Source organism: Haematobia irritans, chromosome 2 (genome assembly GCF_050003625.1).
Source record: "Haematobia irritans isolate KBUSLIRL chromosome 2, ASM5000362v1, whole genome shotgun sequence".
NCBI classification, from domain to species: domain Eukaryota; kingdom Metazoa; phylum Arthropoda; class Insecta; order Diptera; family Muscidae; genus Haematobia; species Haematobia irritans.
The window spans coordinates 76,188,408-76,204,917 of record NC_134398.1 but is presented as its reverse complement, the minus strand read 5'-3'; the positions used below and the strand labels follow the sequence as shown (position 1 = coordinate 76,204,917).

General features: G+C 36.0%; 5 long non-coding RNA genes across 5 annotated transcripts; 3 read left to right on the top strand and 2 right to left on the bottom strand.

Moving 5' to 3' along the window:
* Positions 1–9: 9 nt before the first annotated feature.
* On the top strand, positions 10–1,501 carry LOC142225547 (uncharacterized). Its single transcript, XR_012719315.1, has 2 exons — positions 10–440; positions 529–1,501. It is a non-coding gene; the product is annotated as an uncharacterized LOC142225547 (long non-coding RNA).
* Positions 375–14,086, bottom strand: LOC142225544 (uncharacterized). The gene is made up of 4 exons (XR_012719312.1): positions 13,859–14,086; positions 13,657–13,801; positions 797–853; positions 375–731 (listed from the first exon to the last, which is right to left on the bottom strand). It is a non-coding gene; the product is annotated as an uncharacterized LOC142225544 (long non-coding RNA).
* LOC142225546 (uncharacterized) lies at positions 8,437–10,375 on the top strand. Its single transcript, XR_012719314.1, has 4 exons — positions 8,437–9,093; positions 9,163–9,373; positions 9,439–9,800; positions 9,865–10,375. It is a non-coding gene; the product is annotated as an uncharacterized LOC142225546 (long non-coding RNA).
* Positions 14,087–14,146: 60 nt separating the features above from the next.
* On the top strand, positions 14,147–15,601 carry LOC142225548 (uncharacterized). The gene is made up of 2 exons (XR_012719316.1): positions 14,147–14,540; positions 14,629–15,601. It is a non-coding gene; the product is annotated as an uncharacterized LOC142225548 (long non-coding RNA).
* LOC142225545 (uncharacterized) lies at positions 14,475–15,107 on the bottom strand. The gene is made up of 2 exons (XR_012719313.1): positions 14,897–15,107; positions 14,475–14,831 (listed from the first exon to the last, which is right to left on the bottom strand). It is a non-coding gene; the product is annotated as an uncharacterized LOC142225545 (long non-coding RNA).
* Positions 15,602–16,510: the final 909 nt, after the last annotated feature.

The following is a 16,510-nucleotide window of genomic DNA, read 5'->3' as shown; positions in this document are numbered from 1 at the left end:
TGACCGATTGGCACAGCTGATAAGTAATGGGTCGATTGTGAGTGACAGATGAGTTGGAGTGCTGCCAAGTTTGAAGCGATCCGAAAGCGGGAACTATGGGGCAACACTGTATGAAAGGGACGGACAGACGTTATGGACAGTTGTTTGTTTTTATTAATTATGTATATGGATGAAAATACAAAAACAAAAGGAAAGCGGAAAATGGTGGGAAAATTAGATTTTTGAAGCACGTATAAAAGAGGTGACGGGTGGTAAGGAAGCCATTGTCACCAGTGAATTCGACAGGAGTAGTCAAGTGCGGAATTTTGATTTAATGGTGTTCTTTACTTACCCTTAACCATCCATAAAAAAGTGGTTCTTCAAAAACGTTATAATTTTGAAACAATTGTGTATGTCAAAACATTGATAGTTTATTTGCAAAAGTGCGTGTAATAGAAACAGTAAGTGTTTGATTTTTTTTTTGTATATTGGTAATATGTGAATGGTAATGTTGTATTTTGTGTTGTTCGTCCTACATCTAATTGCTAGAATAGAACGCATTCACGGATTGCATCCATAGTTGTAATTTGAACGTCCTAGAAGACACCCACGTTAAAGAGCCAACCGTTGGTACCCAGACTGGCAATCCAGATTGTCTTATAATTCTGAAGAGACAAACAACTTGCCGGATAAGTGGACTCCCAGGCGTATACTACGTTGCAGTCGAACTTGGTGGTGAGAACGCTTTCGGTCTGAAACACAAAGATTCTAATATTAAAACCAGGAAGCCAAGGTAAAAACAAGCCATATTACTTACCGTAAAACAAGAGTTCCTCTGTAAGAGCCGTCGGTTAAAATATCAAATCCGTTATACCTGTCGAGGATGAGAAAGAGAGGTCACATTAGTTTGCTGGTGACAAATATTTTTTGCTATTTATTAAAATATCAATATTTTCTTGACTAAACAATATTTCTATGAGAAAACGCTAAAGCAAAACTAATACACATACAAAAACGAAATATTTTACATTAACGTACATATATATTTTTTTTTGGAAATCTAAACTATACAAAAAAAGGAAAGATATTAAATAGAAATACAATAGGATAGATTTTATTTGTTTTATGTAGTACATTGTGATCTATTATATGTGAAGGTTATTAACGCCAGAGAAAATCAGTTATAAACGAGCGCAGGATTTGTCTCAGGATATCTAGACGTACGGTGTGTGTTTTGGGGTCGATGTTAAATCCGATCCGAGGAACCAATTAAGAGAGCTCTTTTAGTTAGGTAAATAAGTGGTAATATCTGCGGGCCGCGAAAGGGCCATATAAGCGTCTAGGCATCAGGAAGAAGGGGTAAATCTGGGCCAGTGGCTCATCAGTAATTTAAAATAAGCTGGTGTTAGTGACTTGAAAAGAGTCATTTGTGTTAGATTTAAGCCCATTTTTGTTAGGTTTAAGAAATCATTCAAATAATATCAATAAATGTGAAATTTATGTTTGATGTTTAAAAAAGTAATTATGATGTGTTAGTCTTGTTATTATGAGGAGGTGAACTGAGTGGTATAGGCTTGTGAGGTGAGTGTGTGGGATACGGGGTTCTTGCAAAAAGGAGGAAATTAGGACAACAAGAACCATGGCAGGGAGGGCAAAGTGCGGGAGCAAAAGATCAAGCTCCCACCGTCAAATAGTGTGTTTCGTGTTGATGATCGTTTTTTTTTTGTTCTGTTTGATATGTCAATGATTTCAATTAGTGTTCGTCCCTCTGGGCTAAGGTTGGCGGGTTGGAACCGTCTGAGATTTGTGCCGCGAGCTGTCGGAAGCCACCTTAGCGCCATTATAGGGGGCACGCAACAGTATGGCGCCCAATGAAATGACTGAAACCCAAGCCAAAAAATGGCGACAGGATTTGGCTTGGGTAAGAATTTATATAGTTCAGTGCAATAACATCTACGTACTAAGCAATAGAATATAGGGAAAAATAGTTTAAAAGGGAAAAATCGCATTTTCAAGAATCTTTCTACTATTGCTGCCACAATTTTGAAAGAATTGGGATTTGTGCAATACTAGTTATAGTTTTATTTGAAAATTTGGATTTTTCTCTACATGTATATGAGGTCTGTGCAATAGCTTGTTTCGTTTATTGTATAACAAAGATTGTATTGTCAATGACCTGTTATTTTGTTTGTTTCAATAGTGTAAAGTAACGTCTATAGTGTTAGAGTTTTGGAATGGGGAAGTGCAATAACTGACGGAATGCCCGAAAGTGGAATGCGTCTGGATTGCCGGAGTACCCGGAGTCAGGAGATCTTTTTCTTGAAATATATGCATTCGAGAAAATGCCTTGGCGACGTAAACTCTTGTCTAATGTTTGTTCAATTTTTGTTAATGTCCAGTCTTTCGACACACTATTTGCGGTCCGAAATGGGTCACTTATTTTTTTTAATAAACCGAGAAATATTAGAAAAATTCCACACTCGTCACATCACATAGCCTTGAAAGTTAACACTCAGTAAACCTCCTCTAAGTAAATGTCTGTTTGTCAAGTTCAAAATCGAAGTCAATTTATTCATTTTCTTTAAAACAATTTTTCTTTATGTTATAGTTTTCGTTTATTATCCATTTTTTTTGTCGTTTTTGTTTTATTTTATTTTACGTTTTATTTTGTGGTAAAGGTTTCTTTTTGTTTGTTATTATTTATTTTGATTTTTTGTTTATTGTTTTAATCATTAGTTTTATTTATTTATATTTTTTACGTTTATTTTATTTTTTTTTGTCTTCTTATTGAGTTTTTTTGTCATTTTTTTAATTTGATTTATCTTTGCGCTCATTTTTTTTTTATTTTTTATTATATTATTTTATAATTTCATTATTTGGTGTCATTGAGTCAGATTTATGAGTTTCTGTACGCACTAAGTTTCTGGCATTTGTTTTGTTGATTTTAAATGAGTTTTGTTTCTGACGGGAAGAGACGTAGTAAGCGAAATCGATTATCAGCGTTTGACGTTAGTCGCATTTCTGCTCAAAAAGAGCCAAAATACGGGAAGGACATTAGCGGTGTTAGGATGAACAATTTTTCTAACATGACAGATCCGGCTATAATCGATATGTCGCGAACGATCAACAGCCAACAATTTTCGGGTGCAAGATCTAATATTAACCCTGTTGATCAACCAGGTCCTAGTGGAGCGGTAAATCAGCCCGACCAAGTGGATAGCGTGATTCAAGGCTTGGTAAATGAAAGCATCCATGACACTCAGCTGCAATTGAGATCTCTATTTGAGGCCAGTGTAAGTAAGGAGATGGAAAAGGTATATTCGGCGATTGGGAAGTTGACAGAGACGGTGACCGCTTTGGCAAACAATAGAGGGAATGGTGATTCTGGGCAAACAGAATCGAACCAAATGTTGCCAAATCCTCGTCGTCCGTCAACAACTCCATCGGGTACAACTACGGGTAATTCATATAATCAAGTTGTGCCGAATATATACCAAAGTGGATCAAATAGAGGAATAAAAGTCGAACGTTTTGGAATTAATTTTAATGGAAGTCCAAATAGTCTGAGTGTCGATGATTTCATATACCGCCTGGAATATTTCCAGAAACACTATAAACTACAATGGGAAGAGATAATGGACGAGATACATATTTTATTGTCAGGGTCGGCTCTGGAGTGGTTTTGGTTGCAACAGCGCAATGAGACAGTAACCGACTGGCCGTCATTGAAACATGCTCTCTCGGAGAGATATAAGACTCGGCGATCATGTTTCGAAGAGATGAGGGATTTGTTGGAGAGGAAGCAAATGCCTGGGGAGAGTATTAATGCCTATTTTCACGATTTGAATATAATGAGGTCCAAACTCGAACGGCCAGTCTCAGAGTATGAGATGATTGGTTTAGCAAAGAGAAACTTGAGAAAATCGTTGTCAAGTATCGTCTACTCTATGAACGTCTCATCTTTGGAGCAACTTAGGATAGAGTGTTTGGAAGTCGAAAAGACATTTTTCAAAAGGGAACAGCCGTCAATTCCCGCAAATCCACACCGACCAATGAGGGTTAATGCTTTAGTGGAGGAAAGTGAGTCCTATGAAGTTTTAGATGAGGATATCGTAGAAAATGTAGAGGCGATAGGAGGTATGGTGGCTTGTTGGAATTGTCAAGTTCCAGGCCACTTCTTTAGGGACTGCCCTTCGACCCAACGTAACCTGTTTTGTTTCAAATGTGGTAAACCAAATACGACTACGCCGAAATGTCCTAATTGCAAAGCGGGAAACTCGAGGAAGAACATGGTAGTAGCGGGGAACCATCGTTCGGAGCCACCCGCATCGAAACCAACACAGTAGACACAACAGAAAAAGAATATAGACCCAAATACTCTGCGATACGACATTATCTGCCACTACAGACCAGAAAGGAAATTTATGAAAAGACCAGGAACCAAATTTTAGAAATGACAGGAGAGAAGGTACAGCAGGACCCCATTGAAATATTAAAGATGCACAATCCTGAAAAGGCAAGGAAGATATCCGAAAGGATTTTGAAGCTCAGAGAGAGGCAAAAAGAAAACAAAATTTTGAAAAGAAACATTTGTGAGGCAATTGGAAAATTTAACGACAAAAAAGATACAAGGCCTTATGCGAATGTTAGAATTCGAGACATAGAAATTTGTGGGCTGCTAGATTCTGGGGCTTCAGTAAGTTTGCTAGGCAAGGATTGTAGGGAGTTAGTGGATAAGTTAGGGGTGGAAGTAAAAACTTTTTACTCAAACGTTACAACCGCATCAGGTCAACCACACCGTATTCTGGGGAAAATAAATGTTTCCATTCACTATAAGGATCAGGAAAATGATATATGTCTGTACTTATGCCCTGATTTGGAGCAGAAGTTGTATTTAGGTGTAGATTTTTGGAGAGCTTTCGATTTAGCTCCGGACATATTCTCAACAGAGGAAATTAGTTTGGATCTTCAGAAAGAAATACATGGACATTCGACACAAAGGGATATGAAAATGCATATTTTATCCCAAGAACAAGAAGCTGAATTGAAGGAAGTGGTTAGGATGTTTCCAACATTTGAGGAAAAAGGTTTAGGGAGTACTTCAATAGAAAAACATGAGATAAAGCTCATAGATGGTGCAATCCCTGTGAAGGATAAACATTATCCTCTCTCTCCTGCGGTTCAGGACATAGTGTATAAGGAAATCGACAACATGCTAGCGCTAAATGTGATTGAGGAAAGCAATGGGCCGTGGAGTAACCGAACAACCGTGGTACGGAAACCAGGCAAAAATAGATTCTGTCTTGACGCCAGAAAATTGAATGCGTTGACGGTGAAAGACGCGTACCCATTGCAAAATATTGATGGAATTCTTAGTCGTATAGATCAGACTTATTATATAAGCAGTGTCGACCTGAAGTACGCGTTTTGGCAAATCGAGTTAGAAGAAGAGGCCAAACCTTATACTGCCTTTACGGTACCAGGTCGACCATTGTACCAATTTAGGGTAATGCCGTTCGGGCTGTGTAACGCAGCCCAACGGCTTTGCAGACTAATGGACAAGGTAATCCCGGCAAGACTTAAATCAAACGTTTTTATTTATTTGGATGACTTACTCATCATAGCAGACGATTTTAAAACGCATTTGAAAATTCTAAGGGAAGTAGCTGAATGTTTGAATAAGGCAAACCTAACGATTGGATTGAAAAAGTCGTTGTTTTGTTTTCGTGAATTGAAATATCTGGGATTTATCATAGGAGGCGGAATGCTCAAAACGGATCCGGAAAAGGTGCAAGCGATACAAGAAATAAAGTTGCCAAGATCTCCCCGGGAAGTTAGAAGTTTCTTGGGTACGGCAGGCTGGTATAGAAGATTTATCAAAGATTTTGCTACTATATCAGCCCCCCTAACAGACACTTTGAAAAAGGGTAAAAAGTTTGCGATAACACCTGAAGCGGAAGATTCGTTTAGAATGCTTAAACATGCGCTGACTTCAGCGCCAGTTCTTAGACATCCTGATTTCCGGAAGGAATTTTTTATTCAGTGTGATGCTTCTGATTATGGAATCGGAGCAGTACTGTTTCAAAAGAATGAAGATGGTACAGAGAACCCTATTGCTTTCTATTCTCAAAAACTCAATTCGTGCCAGAAAAACTATTCAGTCACCGAAAAAGAATGTTTGGCGGCCGTATTAGCCATAAAAAGATTCCGTCCATATGTGGAGATGATGAAGTTCACTGTCATTACAGACCACGCAAGCTTGAAATGGCTAATGTCACTGAAAGACCTCAGTGGACGCTTGGCTAGATGGTCATTACAACTTCAGGCTTACGATTTCTCAATAGAGCATAGGAAAGGATCACAAAATGTTGTAGCTGATACGCTGTCAAGAATGCCAGTAGAGGAAGGAATCGAAATAGAGGAAGTGGAATTGGAATTGCTCGACTTTGAAACGACTGCTTTTGAAAACGAGGAATACCAAGACATACGTGAAAGCATAGAGAAAAATCAAGTCCAATTGCCCGATCTTAAAGTTGATGGCGATAAAGTTTTCATTCGGAGGAAGTCTACCGATGAGTCACTAGAGCATAATGAATGGAAATTATGGATTCCGCAAGAAATCACCCATACACTCATAGAAAAGGCTCATGACAATATGATAGCAGGCCATGGTGGTATCGCAAAAACATTAGAAAGGCTCAAGAGATTTTATTACTGGCCTAAAATGGCGACTCAAGTGCGACAATATATTCGTAATTGCCAGGTATGCAAAGAAGTGAAGCCTGCAAATAATACATTACACCCTACGATTGGAGAAGAAGTTATAACAGAAAGGCCATTTCAGAAATTGTACATAGATTTCCTAGGAAAATATCCGAGGTCAAAGAATGGAAATGCGTACATTTTTATAGTGGTAGACCACTTCACGAAATTTACCTTCTTACATGCCATGAGAGAAGCAACTACTCAAAATGTCGTTAAATTCCTAGTTCATGAAATTTTCCACAAATTCGGGGTGCCTGAGACAATTCATAGCGACAATGGAAAACAATTTGTGGCCAAAGCATTTGAGGAAATGATTGAGGCATATCAAATAAACCACATAAAGACTGCATTTTATGCACCTCAATCGAATGCTTCTGAAAGAGTCAACCAATCGGTTCTGGCAGCAATACGGACCTATGTGGAAAATGATCACCGGGATTGGGATCTGTACTTGTCTGAAATAGAATGTGCCCTGAGGACTGCTGTCCATTCTGCCACTGGTGTAAATCCATTTTTTGCCTTGTTTGGATATAATATGTACACCAATGGGGCAGACTATAGATTAGCGAGGAAATTACATTCATTGACGGACCATCAAGTGCAAAATCTAAGCAGAGGTGATAAAATGGAACTTCTTAGAGAGACCATCAGAAGTAAGATGCACAAGGCATACGAAACAAGTGCAAGAAGGTATGATGAAAGAGCCAGAAAAATCAAATTCATTCCAGGACAAGAGGTCTATCGTCGGAATCATGCCTTATCCGATTTTAAAAAGAATCTAAACGCTAAATTTTGCAAGAAATTTTTAAAGTGTAGGATTGTTAGACCAGTGGGTAATAATATGTATGAACTGGAGACACTTCAGGGCAAACCGTTAGGTCGGTATCATGCCAAGGATATTAAGGCTTGAAAATCGGCGGAATGGAGATATGCGCGGGGAAATTATGTCTCAAGCGTCCAAATGCATAGTGATCGCCTGTCAGTATACTAAGTAATTTGTCACATTTTAGGCTTATTTGATCGGTGCTACACATGGTTCAGGACAGGGAACCGTCATCAGGGCACTCCCATTTGGAATGAAGCGAATGTTACTATGAACCGCGACAGGGTGTGTTAGTCCCCTAGGCTGTGTCATGATATAGATATTTCAGCGAAGTGTGGCAAAGTTAGCTTAGTATATGACAGGACGAAACTACGTGGACTGGAGCCCGGCTAGAATGATCTCAGGGTGTGGGAGTTCCCCACGTTGAATGAAATGTCTCGAAACGTTAGGCGACGGAAGGATGACGGTAGTAGTAGTATACGGCGACTTGTGATGGGACGGATTTTCACAATTTACGAAATTATTAATGTAATTCGGTTCCACGGATACATTTTATTTTGACTTGTAATCAGTTACTGACAATATTTTTGATTTTGGTTTCGGAATTTTAACTCTATGTTTATACGAGAAAAGAAGAGTGAGAATCACCAAAAATTTCTTCAAGTGTAGTCTCGATTGAGTTTAGGAAATATTTAATGCAATATTTAAGTGAGTCAACGATTTTTCTTAATTCGAACAAAAATCAATCACAGAACTAATAGTATCAGTTAATTTCTATTTTTTTTTTTTTGACGGTCGAATTATTTTTCGTATTTGAATTTAACTTTCATAATATTTATTTTTTTTTACCTTAAATTTTTTTTTATTATTATATTTTTTTTATTATTCGTTGTTTTTTGTTTTGTTTTACTTTCTTTTATTCATTGTTTCGGTTTTTGTCCATAAAATGTGTATTAATTTATTATTGTAATTAAATACTCATTTGTTTTTCTATTATTTTTATTTTTTTTTAAATTCCCATTTTACTATCATCCTGTCAACTAGCAATTAACCTGACTCACATACTGCAATTATCGGATTATTCATATTTTGGTGTATGTGAAAATTGGAAATTCAATTATTTAAAATTCAATTAAAATCCTATTGTCATTCCTATTTCTAATTAAAAATCGATTGGGATCTATTAATTTTGTGATCGAGCGAAAAAGAAAATTTTTATGTGTGCACACAAGGAAAGAGAATCGATACTTTGATCATCCAAACAGGCAAATATTTCTGATTGATTTAGAGACAATTTTTGTGTAGCTTGAATTACAAATTACGCAAATTAAAATGGTGCAAAAATAATCGGTCGAATGAAGATAAATATAGGTATATTTTTTTCAGTGTAGGTCCATATAAGAAAAATTCCCAAGAGTATTTGAATGTGACTTAGGATTAACGTGACATTTTTGTAGTTTCAATCGACCATTCCCAATAAACACAGGATTAGCGTTTTTCAAATGCAACAACTTTTCAGTTTGAGGGTAAATATAATTTTCAACATAAATTCAACTTGACTTGAAATAGCTCATCTTCAATACATCTTCAAATAGTTTGCGAATTACTTCCAATTTGCCAAAATGTTGACGAAATCTTTAAAAAGGTGTTGAAGATAATATGAGAAAACTTTGACAAAACACTACCCTGAAATGCAACGAAAAAACCACATGGTTTTCAATACTACTTTGGACAACTAAGTTCGTGGAAGAAATACAAAAATGTGGAGATTTTTTAATAATCAATTGAAATTGCTTATAATAATTGGTAAGTAAAATTAAAACACGAAATGAAAACTTTAAGGAAGTCACTAAAATCAAATCTCTTTACAGACAACTAAAATATTTGGATGCTGATTCTTGGACACATTAAGAGGCTGGCCGATGAAAAATGACAGTGGCTTATCGAGAAGAGAAAGTTTCCATAAATCAAAGTGCAACCAAAAAAACTTGGTATTTATGCTTTTCCATATCAACAACTACTGGATGATAATTCGCATCACATCGATAGTTTAATTTACATCGCATCATCGGTTTAATTTGTTATTTTGTGAATTGAAATTGCTGCAAATTTATTCCAATTATCTGGTCATCAAGTTCCTGAAAATTGCCAGTATTTTAATAACAACAATTTTGTAACACCAACGTTCTTGAGGAAATCACGAAGTACAGTCAGTTGGAAGAAATACAAATTGGTAAGTCAAAATAAAAAGTGAAATGAAAACATAATGGAAATCACAAAACTCGATTGTTTTGCAGAAAACTAAAATCATTGGATGGTATATTCTTGGAAGATGTTGGCCGATGAAAAACCGATGAAGGGAACAACAAAGAAAAGTTTTCAGAAAACTTACAAAGTGCAACCAATTAAAACAAAGTGCAACAATTCCTATATCAAGAACTTCTGGATGAAAATGTGCATTACATCAATTTACATCCCGTCATCAGTTTGATATTTTGTGATTTCCTCTTGCTGGAATCTATTCTAACACACAAGCCAGCAAGTTCCTCGATAGTAATTATTTCAAATTGCCAGGATATTAATTAATAGTTATTTGACACCAACATTATGGAGGAAATGGAATTATACATGTAAAAATGTTTAAGATATTTAAAGTTGTATTCATAGTTTTATTTATTAATACGTTTAATAAGATAATTACATTTTGATTGGTATTATATTATTATTTTTATATATTATTAATGTTATTTTTAAGATTATTATATTTGTTAACGAAAAAAATAATAAAATTTACAAAATCTCTAGAAATTTAGTATTGACTTTCAGTTAGAACTAGGATTGACTTTCATACAAATTGTGGTTTGAAAGTATTCGCAACAATGCTAATTTTTTATTTTTATCACATTGAAAACTGTTTGAGAAATTATTGAGTAGCGATGCATTTCAATTTGAGGATTACAATTGAGAAATTATTGCTATTGTGTTGAATTTTACTGTTGAGGGTAATGTCTGTTTTTTGTTGAGAACGCGATTTTCTCAACAATTTCTCAACTTGAATATTACCCTAATCCTTTGAAAAAATGTTTGAAAAATTATTGAATTTTAGTATTTTTCAAACGTTTGTGTTTATTGGGTTTATTAAATAACTGATTTTTGACCAACTGGACAAGACCATGATTTAATTATTTATACGGTAGTCTGGATTTAGACTTTAAAAGGCTTAGGGTAAGAATCAGAACATGTGACTATAGTTTTTTTTTTGCTTTGGATGGTAGTATAATTCCAGAAAGAGATACAGGAATGTAAACATTGCTGCGAACTCAGAAGATATTTCCATATCATTAAGAGAGTCAACATGCCGTATGAGTGAAACAAAACTCAAACGAACACCTTTGTATTGAGTCAATTATGTTGTAATGGCGTTATGTTGATCTATCTGTTTAGCGTATGTTGGTAATTTTTTTTTGTATAACCTCTTGTTTGAATTGCACATATGTATGTTTATGACGAATGGACAAAAAAATACATTTTTTCTTTTCGATTCCCTAGATTGTATATAGTGGTCTGTTGGAGTCTAACATGGGGATGTTGTGAAGTAAACTAACAAACCCCACTGGGAATTTAGGGACAATGAGCAGGGCGAATGGAACTTACATTTTTTTTTAACGATTATGACTATGCCGTACGGCGAGAGGTACGCGGACGCACCTAATTGAATTTAGGAATAGATGACATGAATTGATATATTCCTTTCGATTGGGTAATCGGTATTTATTAGAGGTGTTCCATCTCTAACTGAACATGGGCAAATAGATTTTGTTGATAAGCGGCAGAATAGTTGGTATAAGGAAAATCGATAGTATACCAACACTCGAGACTACTTTTTGTGAAAATAGATATCGCAACAGCCGCACCACGATGCAAATTAACTGCTTAGTGGACAATGGAATTTGGCGACGTTCTCGTTATGGACATTGTGCACGGCATTAGTATCTTCCGGCAGAGAAATGTGGGATCTGCTGCTCGGTGGAAATGCAGCCTGAGTCTGTGTGTGACGTTCAGGGGGAATGGCAATATACGGAACAGTAGTTGAGCCGGTATTAAAAACTATATTTTCGCAAGTCACCTGATGGAAGCGTGGGTTCACGAAGTGAAAGAATATTTCTAAGTTTACTAATAAAGGAACGTCTTTTATTAATGTGGAGGTGTCTTAAATGTTTATAACATTAATAAATGGTGTGAGCCAATGGCTAGAAGTAGCTAAATAACAAAAAGGTGTACCATGTTAATTATGTGATTGCAATTGTAATAGCAGAGTTAATATAAAGTTAGGTAGTAACCACTTGTGACATATAAACGGACAGACGAACGGGGTATAATAGTTTTGTTTTGTCCACAACATCCTCAGCCGACATAAATTAATCTACCCAGGAATGTTTATGCACCGGATACATAGAGCGCAAATGAGAATGATTGATTTTTGGGTTTTATGACCCATATACATTATTAAGTTTTAAATTAACAGAAAATTGTGCTTTGGAAATTGTCATCATAAATTGTCATTTAATTTCATAAGTGTGCAATATAATGTTTTGGGAAGGATAGTAGAGTATAATTGGCTCGTGGGCAAAATGCGATAGACTGACGGAAAAATAAGTAGCTTGTTGTTGGTGTTTAGTGTTATAGGAAATTGTTAGAGACAGAATTGTTATATATGGGAATATGAAAAGTGCAAATTCATTCAAATAGGAAGTTATTTATACTGTGGCTGTGCATGGGTAGACGGACAGGATTACAACTCAAAAGTACCAAGAATTTTGAAGTGCTTCATTTTTCGTTATAATGCGATTTCATGTACAGTAATTTGTACTGAATTAAAGTAGCAGCTGAGTGATAGTTAAATAGGAAGACAAATGAAGTCGCGAATATTTTTTTCCAATTGCCAATTTCAGTCCTAATTGAGCTTTAGTTATATGCCATTGTAAATGTAAGTGATTCAATAAGTTCTTTTATTGAAACAAAAATCCATAGCTAATAGGGCCAAATACACTCATAGAAAAAAAAAAAGTCTGCTAAAAAAACAGCAGTCGATGTCTGCTGTTATATTTTTGTACTTCACGGCCTAATGAACAACAATTTATAAAATATTTTGGCTATAAATTAGTCACCAAAGCATATATAAAAATAAAAAGTAGTTTTTAGAATATTTTTGTACTGCAATGTACTTACAAGCTCCTAAATACGATCAGCAAACATTTTGTTTGCTGGGGTACCTCATTTCGATAAATATTCAGATGTTTGTCAAGCACTATAGATATTCACATATTGTTTCAATCTATCCCAACATAGATGCTTAGTTGACATTTTTATTTGTTTCGGCCAAAATAAAGCATGTTTTAGTGTAATCGAGCTTAGAAAATAGCAGGAAATGGTTGCTATATCAGCAAACAGGTACTGCTGTCCCTTTTTTAGCAGACTTTTCTGCAAATTCTTTGGGTGTAATTTTGGGTATTGGGAACGACTGTTTTGACTTGCAACCAGTCTGTTCGAACCCCGGACAGTCATCTTTATTTTGTGTATACTAACGTCATCCTTCTTCATTTTAAACGGGTTATTTCAAGACGCTATAATTTGCATTGTGGGCAAAATGTGAACCAAAATTGAATTTGTTTTCTTATTTATTTTGTTGTGAATTTGTATACAACGGGGGGTATTCATGGAGCATTTGCCGTTGTATAACTTAAAGGTATCATTTCCCAATCGGCTAAAATGCAAATTACGCGTCGTCATTTTTGACGAAGGAGGACTGTCCAGGGTTAATGGATACAATAATTGATGTGACTGGAAATAGGTCTAATAAAAATAACTTTTCTCAGTTAAGTTTCTTGATTGAAGAAAGAAAGATTTTTTTTGTGGCGTATATGGTACGAAAACGGACTAGAGGCTAGTGTCCGTAGGGTAACTAGTCTGTTGATACAAATGGGGAAGATGTTACGGTTGTCCATTATTAGGAAGTGCCATATTGACCCTGACTGAGGGTTAGGTACATTGCATACCACTATTACTACGGGAATTAGAAGTACACTAACCTGTATGTTGATGTGGTAGTCGGCGCGGCCGGTGTAATTTATGGTGACATCTCAGGCGGCCTCAAGGAATGTGTAAGTATGTTGCCAAACCGATATTTCAGGCATGGGTGGCAGGGTTGTAGACGGATCTTCTGCGGGGAGTGACCTGTGGATGGAAAAACACTCTTGAGATTAAGGAGGTTATGACGGGGTTATGTGTTACACGTGGCATCAGGGGTCGATGTGTATGCGACGGAATGTATTACATATTCCTCCACGCACATCGTCCTTTCACGTAGGGCGGTGAAAGCCCGAAGTTTTGTTGCGTGGGTGAAGATATCATTGACGCAGCAGATTGTGGGTAAATACCACGAGTAATCAGTGGTATCATGGGCGACTTTAGAACTTTCCTTTAGAATGGCAGTATGAATGGGGATGGTCGATGGGGCAACCGGATATTAAAAGTGACCGATTGGCACAGCTGATAAGTAATGGGTCGATTGTGAGTGACAGATGAGTTGGAGTGCTGCCAAGTTTGAAGCGATCCGAAAGCGGGAACTATGGGGCAACACTGTATGAAAGGGACGGACAGACGTTATGGACAGTTGTTTGTTTTTATTAATTATGTATATGGATGAAAATACAAAAACAAAAGGAAAGCGGAAAATGGTGGGAAAATTAGATTTTTGAAGCACGTATAAAAGAGGTGACGGGTGGTAAGGAAGCCATTGTCACCAGTGAATTCGACAGGAGTAGTCAAGTGCGGAATTTTGATTTAATGGTGTTCTTTACTTACCCTTAACCATCCATAAAAAAGTGGTTCTTCAAAAACGTTATAATTTTGAAACAATTGTGTATGTCAAAACATTGATAGTTTATTTGCAAAAGTGCGTGTAATAGAAACAGTAAGTGTTTGATTTTTTTTTTGTATATTGGTAATATGTGAATGGTAATGTTGTATTTTGTGTTGTTCGTCCTACATCTAATTGCTAGAATAGAACGCATTCACGGATTGCATCCATAGTTGTAATTTGAACGTCCTAGAAGACACCCACGTTAAAGAGCCAACCGTTGGTACCCAGACTGGCAATCCAGATTGTCTTATAATTCTGAAGAGACAAACAACTTGCCGGATAAGTGGACTCCCAGGCGTATACTACGTTGCAGTCGAACTTGGTGGTGAGAACGCTTTCGGTCTGAAACACAAAGATTCTAATATTAAAACCAGGAAGCCAAGGTAAAAACAAGCCATATTACTTACCGTAAAACAAGAGTTCCTCTGTAAGAGCCGTCGGTTAAAATATCAAATCCGTTATACCTGTCGAGGATGAGAAAGAGAGGTCACATTAGTTTGCTGGTGACAAATATTTTTTGCTATTTATTAAAATATCAATATTTTCTTGACTAAACAATATTTCTATGAGAAAACGCTAAAGCAAAACTAATACACATACAAAAACGAAATATTTTACATTAACGTACATATATATTTTTTTTTGGAAATCTAAACTATACAAAAAAAGGAAAGATATTAAATAGAAATACAATAGGATAGATTTTATTTGTTTTATGTAGTACATTGTGATCTATTATATGTGAAGGTTATTAACGCCAGAGAAAATCAGTTATAAACGAGCGCAGGATTTGTCTCAGGATATCTAGACGTACGGTGTGTGTTTTGGGGTCGATGTTAAATCCGATCCGAGGAACCAATTAAGAGAGCTCTTTTAGTTAGGTAAATAAGTGGTAATATCTGCGGGCCGCGAAAGGGCCATATAAGCGTCTAGGCATCAGGAAGAAGGGGTAAATCTGGGCCAGTGGCTCATCAGTAATTTAAAATAAGCTGGTGTTAGTGACTTGAAAAGAGTCATTTGTGTTAGATTTAAGCCCATTTTTGTTAGGTTTAAGAAATCATTCAAATAATATCAATAAATGTGAAATTTATGTTTGATGTTTAAAAAAGTAATTATGATGTGTTAGTCTTGTTATTATGAGGAGGTGAACTGAGTGGTATAGGCTTGTGAGGTGAGTGTGTGGGATACGGGGTTCTTGCAAAAAGGAGGAAATTAGGACAACAAGAACCATGGCAGGGAGGGCAAAGTGCGGGAGCAAAAGATCAAGCTCCCACCGTCAAATAGTGTGTTTCGTGTTGATGATCGTTTTTTTTTTGTTCTGTTTGATATGTCAATGATTTCAATTAGTGTTCGTCCCTCTGGGCTAAGGTTGGCGGGTTGGAACCGTCTGAGATTTGTGCCGCGAGCTGTCGGAAGCCACCTTAGCGCACGCAACATGCTGACAATTTACTCTAAGAATAATATTCGTAAAGGCACACCAGTTTATGAACGATGAAACGTTTAACTTAAAATTTGCAAAATTTTCATGAAATGTTATCTACCATTTTTGACGAAACTGTCTATAAATTTAACCCTGGACAGTCATCCTTCGTCAAAATGACGACGCATAATTTCATTTTCGATTTAAAATGAATATTGGTCGATTGGGAAATAATAAATTTAAGTTATACCAATACAATAATTTTATGAATTTTTGTCTTATACTAATTAACACCAAATTGAATAAGGAAATAAACTCAATTTTGGTTCTCAATTTTTCTCACGATGCCAATTATAGCGTCTTGAATTAAGCCGTAGCCAAAGTGACGAAGGATGACGTTAGTGTACAAAAAATAAGGATGACTTTCCAGGGTTAATTACATTTGAACTAAAAATATTTCATTGGGTAATTTTTTACCAACAATTATTAACTATAGGAATTGTCAGTAAGAAATTGCTATCAACTTTCAAGTCCATTTTTCGTAAAAAAATATTTTCTCATACAAAAAAATCTTATAGTAAATTGTACTTATTATTTAGAA